Genomic DNA, 7,848 nt, shown 5'->3' with positions numbered 1-7,848 from the left:
CTCGCGCACAGCACGGCGCGCGCATGTTCGACCGTGTTAACAGACAGATAAATCAACGCTTGCGCGTAAAATCAGAGTGCTGAACCGCGCCGAACCCTCGCACAGAGGCGGGCCAGCGTCACAGGTTAATTGAATTTGGAAAAAAAAAAAAAAAAAAGAAAAAAAAGCGGAGAGCTTTGGTTTGTCTATGGCAAGCCCCGCTGAATTTTATTCCTTAAAATAGATTTCTGTGTTACTAAATCTTTTATGTTGGTTATTTTTTTTTATTTGTAAGATTTTTATTAGAAATTTTAGGATTATACGAATAAGATACAATTATTTATTGATCCCAAATTAGAATAGATTAGAAAACATATATAGAAATGCAATTGATAGATTCTGGTTCTTACAACAAGGATGCATTCCCTCACACACTGCCTATCTGCCTTTTAAAGGGGTCATGACATGAGAAATCAAATTTGCCTTAAACTTTTGTCATATAAAAGGTCTTTGTACCATTAAAACATCCTGCAAGTTTCATAGCTTAAAATGTCCTCCTCATTATAAAGTATTTATTTATTCAAGCTCCTTAAAGGTCACTCAGGATGCAGTCATTTGCATAAACACCGCCTCCAAAACAAGACATCGACGAATAGTCATCTTCTCACCATATCAAGTGGATAGTTTATTTTTAATGGCTTCTCAGATCGTGTCTAAGGATTGATCGGAGCATTTTGTTTTGTAAACAAGGTAAAGTGTCATGGAGATAAACAAAGAAACATTTGTTGAAAGATGAAGCAGTACTAGATCTGACTGCAGCTGCATCACAAACGGTAAGTAAATTATTTTATAATGCTTTGCCTGGAAATGGCTGGTTTTGTTTGATCATGTTGTCAAAACACTTACATGCAATAGCGAGGGGGCGTTGATACTGTTTCCTATGCAATGACGTTAGCCAATCATAACAGTGGCCAATTCCTGACAAGCCTTAAAGGACCCGCCCAATAAAACAGGTCATTTTAGAGGGTCATAATGAGGGCTGAAAATAATTATTTTTTCACATATTTATTTATTTATTTTTTATGTATTTATTTTGTAGAAAAATTTACATTACAAGTAAACCTCATGGAATATATTAAAATAACAACAATAATCCATGTCATGATCCCTTTAAAGTAAACCACTGCTTGTTTATCTGTGCCAATATAGACGATTAAAGGTAAGTTTTTCTCCTAACTGCTGCATGCCATAATTGACAGCTGCATTATGATGATCTCAGCGTGATTCTGTAATTTTAGAGTTGAAACATGATATAATAGTAGTAGACTATAAATTCAAACTGAATAATTTCTCTTAACTGGCCTATAAATGAATAATGAGAATGAATAGGTTAAAGTCAACAAGTAAAGAATATATTTGAAATATACGTCTAATTAATGTAATTATTAATTATTAGGGCCAGGACTTTAACGCGTTAATTTAGATTAATTAATTACACAAAAATAACGCGTTAAAATTTTTTAACGCATTTTAATCGCACTTAGTTTTGCACAGCGGAACGTTTCTCACTGGATGAGACTCGGCGGACCGAATATCCTGGAGCACCAACTAGCGTTCAGACAAGCTGCGTCCGTCCTAAATAGTATTGTACGTCCCAAATCGTAGTATGTTTAAAAAAGTATTCCAAAGATTCCCGGATGGTCTACTACTTAACGATCAATGCACACTGTCTAACGGTTAATATTGCCCACAACACACTGCGCCGTGAACGAGGATTCGATTAGAACTACAAACACGCATAAAAAGTGTTAAAAAACTACAAACATGGAGGATATGCGCGACCAACGGACAGGTAGAGAAAGGGGTTTGAGTGATAAATAATCAGTGTGTAACCTGATAAAAAATATTTTTTAAATGTTATCCGCGTTATATTCCATGTGCAGCAACATTTATAATGATAGGTTTGGTCATTAATGTTTAAATGCATAATTAAGCAAACACAAGAGCAGAGTTCTCGGCATGAAAGACTCGTTAAAGAACGTGCCTCTTAATTTCTCTCTAATACGGTAGGAAATTAAATTAAACAAAATGTAGATAATGTTAACTGTGATGATTGACAGGGCAGTTTAAACAGTGACAGGATTCAGGTAACTAAGCAACAGAGCGTCCGTTAAAGACACAGTTATGACGAAGTAGTATGTCCCAAAGCTTGCCTACTATTCTGCTACATACTCAAAAGTATGTACTTTTCTTCACAAAAAGAGTACATACTTATAGGGCATAGTATAAGTAGGCGAATTGGGACGCAGCAAAACAAACCACAGTGAACATGGACAAAAAAGCTGATGGGACCACTTTGGTTGGCCCTGTGGATGGGAAATTTTGTTACAAAAAACGAATGGATGGAAGCGTCGAAAAGAGCATGGTTGTGTGCAAGCTATGCAACAAGGAATTTTCATATCACCGCAGCACATCAAGCCTATTGCTACACTTAATGGCAATATTGCACTGGTCTGTTGGACTTGGTTGAACAAAAATAAACAATATTTTGTTGCTTAAGCTTATTTATTCAGTCATTATTCAATGGTATACTAAAAATCCATATAAAAAAACTTACTTCTCACTGTTCTCAGGTCAAATATTTATATGCGATTAAAATGCGATTAATTTCGATTAATTAATTACAAAGCCTCTAATTAATTAGATTAAATTTTTTAATCGAGTCCCGGCCCTATTAATTATATGAATTATACAATTATACAATTAATACATTTTTAGTATAAACATGTAAACTGGAGGCCTTCTGACCCAATTCTGAGGGGGTTTAATTTTTTTATTTAATTTGACTTTTCACTTCAAAGTAAAAATGTGACATGGACCACAAATCCACATCATAAGGGTAAATTTTTTAAAATTGCGATGTATACATCTAATAAGCTTTCCATTGATATATGGTTTGTTAGGACAGGGCAATATTTGATAGAAATAGATTCAACCATTTAAAAATCTGGAATCTGAGGGTGCAAAAAGTTTTGATATATTCGCGGCAGGAAATTAACAAAATATTTTCATGAAACATGATCTTTACTTAATATCCTAATGATTTTTGGCATAAAAGAAAAATCGACAATTTTGACCCATACAATGTATTTTTGGCTGCTGCTACAAATATACCTGTGCTACTTACGACTGGTTTTGTGGTCCAGGGTCACAAATAATTATTACTTTACAGCACACATTTAAATCCACCATTAAAAAACTTTTAATATCCATAGTAGCCTACATTCATAATTATTCAATGACAAAAAGATAATTTAACCTAAAAACAGTTTAAATGGAATAGGTCTCATAAATGATGCTCAAATATGAAGTCAAGATGACCCACTGAAAAAACCCTCAGAAATCTCACACAGAATTACAAAGTAATGGCTCACTCTCTCTCTCTCTCTGGGTGTGTGTGTATTGTATCTTACTCGTCTGACCATATTAGTTAGTTTGAAAGATTTAATGTTCATAAGGCTTGCCATAGCTGTCAGCAGCATTTTCTGTCTCCTTGCGTAAACACGCTGCGCGTCATGAGCGGTAAATACCAGGGAGTAAATACCAGCACGCGAATGAAGAGCATGTGTAAGAAAACTCACCACTGACGTGCTGCACGTGAGCACACCACTTATTACTTCAAATCGATGGATACCTGTTTCACCTCCTCTCAACGAGCTCTGTTTATGTAAGTGATTCTGTCGTGATTGCCTATTGTCATTAATATCTGAAAATGAATACACTCTGAATCAACCGTCAGTGAGTACCGCGGCTGTCTCTTAGCAACCTAATCTTTCTTTCTGTTGCTAAGTAACCACGTGGTTGTTACCTGTTCGCTTCACGTCACTCATACAGTCAGTGGCTGTATGTATCCAGGTGTGACAGCACTGCAGATCAGTAGCCTACTGTTTGAAGAGAGCAGGGCTATTATGGCTAATAATTAATCACATTTATTCAGTTAATGACTTAGATTATCTGATGTCATTTCGCCTTTTTACAATAAATAGTTGTATAAATACCTCAAAGGAAAGAACGATTAACTGTTAAAAGGTTTGTAGGGGCTCCTGTATTTGTGTACAAAAAACTATAAATACAAGTGGTGGTTACTTTTAGTTAAGTTTTAACAAGAACAGAACTCCAGTGGATTGAATCCACAACAACTCAATAAACAAGGGGTTAAAGGGTTAGTTTATAAAACCAGACAGCTCTCTGACCATACTTAGACCACGTTTTTTGCATACAAAAGTATTCTCGTAGCTTCGTAAAAATTACAGTTGAACCACTGATGTCACATGGACTAGTTTGTTGATGTTCTTGCTTCCTTTCTGGACCTTGACTGTGCCCTGTTGGTTGGCTGGTTGTAGCTGGTTTAAGCTGGTGGTTTCCCAGTCTGACCAGCTAAGACCAACCTGACCAGGCTGGGAAAGTGGCCAGAACCCCTCTAAAACCAGCCTGCTGACCAGCTAAAACCAGCCAACCAGCCTAGGCTGGTTTTAGCTGTTTTTTTTCACCAGGGTGGTAGGACTCTTGCTGTCTATGGAGGGTCAGAAAGCTCTCGGATTTCATCAAAAATATTCATTTGTGTTCTGAAGATGAACAAAGGTCTTACTGATTTGGAACAAAATGAGGGTGAGTAATTAATAACAGAATTTTCGTTTTTGGGTAAATTATCCAATGAATACTGAGTAAATTATGTAGACACAGGTGTTCCAGGAATTAATGTTTTTGACTAATTTGGTTGAGTGATTGTTTCAATGACTGACTTACTCAGAGCGACTCATCAGTCCCTGCTAAAAAAATTAAACCATTATAAAATTTGTAATGGTTTCACTGGTTATAATGGTAATTGTATTAGTTTGAATGTCAACTGTACTCTACTGGTACTGTACTCTACTCGCCTTCTATTGGTGGCTTGGTAAAACCACTAAATCCTAATGGAATATGTCCCAAAACACACTACAGAAAAAAAAACCATTTTGGAATGGTTAATAGTTGATGGTTTCCAATGTCTGTAACGGTATTCGAAGTGGAAACCATTAGAATTTTCTAATTTCATTAGGTTTCTCGTATTTTTTGGTATTTTTTGTTTGTTTGTTTTTTTTCCAGCAGGAAATAGAAACCATAAATTTGAATGGTTTTCACTACAAATACCATTACAAACCATAAACTATAAACCATTAACACTATTAAAAATGGTTTCCTGCAGTGTGTTTTGGGACATATTCCATTAGGATTTAGTGGTTTTAGCAAGCCACCAATAAAGGCGACAAATTACCAGTAATATGCCATAATATGCAACAAGTAGTACTTAAAGGATTAGTTTATTCCAGAATGAAAATTCTGTAATAATTGTCATCCCCATGTCATCCCAGAGGTTTAGGCCTTTCTTTCTTCAGTCACAAAGAAATTAAGGTTTTTGAGGAAAACGTTCCAGGATTTTTTAAATCGTGGCCAGTGGGTCCAAACTGCAGTTCCAATGTAGCTTCAAAGGGATCCCAGTTGAGAAAAAACAGTCTTATGTAAAAAAAAAAAAAAAACGGTGTCATTTTCTTAAAAAAACATAAAATTTATATACTTTTTATCCACAAATGCTCGTCTTGCACTAGCTCTGTGAAGTGAGTGTACAATTTCATGCATTACGTAATCATGTTGGAAAGGTCATGAGTGGTTCGTTCTTCATCCATGTACTTCGTTTACAAAAGGTGGGGTAGGGTGAAAAACTCCAACTTCTAAATCGTCTGACATCGTTGTTTTAACTTTTATTTGTAAAGGTTGTTTGACTTTCTTTGCACGTTCACTTTATAAACACCGGGTCAGTACTTCCACCTACGTCACGCCTGAACTTTCCAACATCATTATGTAATGCGTGAGGTCAGGCTAGTTCAAGACGAGCATTTGTGGTTAAAAACTATATACATTTGTTTTGTTTTAAGAAAACGACAGATCGTTGTACTAAATAAGACCCTTATTCCTCAACTGGGATCATGTAGAGTCTTTTGTAGCAGCATTGAAACTGCCGTTTGGACCTTCAGCCTGTTGACCACTATATGGAGAAAAATCTTGGATTTTTTTTCCTCAAAGACCTTAATTGTGACTGAAGAAAGAAAGACATAAACTTGGATTGCATGCAAGTGATTAAATATTAGCAATTTTTTAATCTGGAAGTGAACACCTCTTTTAAAATGAGAAGTATGTCACAGTTCACAGTAGTCAGTAGGTGAAAAATACTGGGATAAGCTATTTCCACCAAGATTTTGACTTCATTGTCAAATACAGTGCCTACTCTGACTGAACGATACTTTGAAATCAGCTAGTTGCTTTGTATTGCTCCTTTTGAATCAGTATTTTTCAAGGAATCTTGAGTAAATAATTCAATGATTCATAACACAAATTAAGTTAATTTTCACCATCTACAAGTGTAATGATATAATAGAGGTTGGGCATATTGGCAAAACTTGGATGTAAACAACAGCATGGATTGCACGGTAAATGTACTGAATACATTGTTCTGCTAATTTATGCTGTCTAAACCATGGAGAAAAAAAGTGTGGAAGCTGTTAAATCATATAGATGACTTAGTAAGCAGGAAAGGGCGCAATATTTTGACAAACTAAAGTTCATAGGTGGTAAAGATACATACAAGCAGTATTAATTAAGATATTAGCCTAATATTTCACCTACCTGACCAGAAATGATAAGAACAAACATGAATGTTGTCAAGATTCTTGCCCTGGAAATCCTGCTTCAGTTCGCCAACCACAAATGCCTTTTTCCCTCTGTTTTTTGCATTCTCCTCCTTGATTTGTTATAACTTTTGGCAGTCTGTCGTACTCCAAATGTTTTTCCATTAGTACAGCCCAAAACATGACAATAATTGACCATTTGAAGCAGCAATAATCAGCGAACAATGCGAGTTTTGTTTGGTTCAGTGGCATTGTTTATGTTCAGTGCCGCCAATATGGCCAATTGATGACGCGTCGTGAAAAACTCTATATTCAGAAAAAAAAACACTAGACAATATAGCCAAATAAATGAATAAATATATAAAATAATAATAAGGCTCTCAATTGTTCAAAACAATATTCAAAGACTCTATTAGGGGTTTTGCTTACAATAAGCAAATTCATATGTATTATGTATATGTGTTTCTTATTTTATGTCTATAAATCACAGTTTTTTTAACTCCAGGTTTTCCATGAACAGTTTCCAGGAACCAGTTGGAATTTCTAAAAATAATTTTAAGCCATTTTGCAGCACCCTTGGAAGTCTGCTGAGGACTTCAATGGGCACTGGCCCCCTGATTGAGAATCACTTAGAAGTAAGAAGCACAATGAAATGGAACTGAATGGAGGAGTCTTGAAACATGTTTACACACTTTACCCTTTTGAGTAGCTGGAGAAAAAATACAGCTAGAGACTTGATGCGCAACGTCTAAAGACGCCAGCATGACGCACAAGTACGTAGACAAACCATTAAAACATTTTTCAAACAAATATCAAGAATGAACCTCGAATGTCCCCTTATGTCTCATCACTGTGCATGAGCTCCAAGAGCTGTTCAGTATTCAGTTCGGGCTCTCTTGCAGACCTGAGTGATTACGACATGCCTGCGTCACCTCCAGCGCAGAGCTGATCTCACTGAACATGACATCATGTACTCAGAAGACTTATTCAACTGTGTATATATGTGACCCTGAACCACAAAATAATCTGAAAGCTTGTTAGGATATGACTATATTTGTTCAAGATACAGCTATTTGAAAATCTGGAAACTGAGGGTGCAAAAAATCTAAATATTGAGAAAATCACCTTTAAAGTTGTTCAAATTAAG

The sequence above is a fragment of the Garra rufa genome, chromosome 5, assembly GCF_049309525.1.
Source record: "Garra rufa chromosome 5, GarRuf1.0, whole genome shotgun sequence".
Lineage (NCBI taxonomy): Eukaryota > Metazoa > Chordata > Actinopteri > Cypriniformes > Cyprinidae > Garra > Garra rufa.
This window is presented reverse-complemented; position numbering follows the sequence as displayed.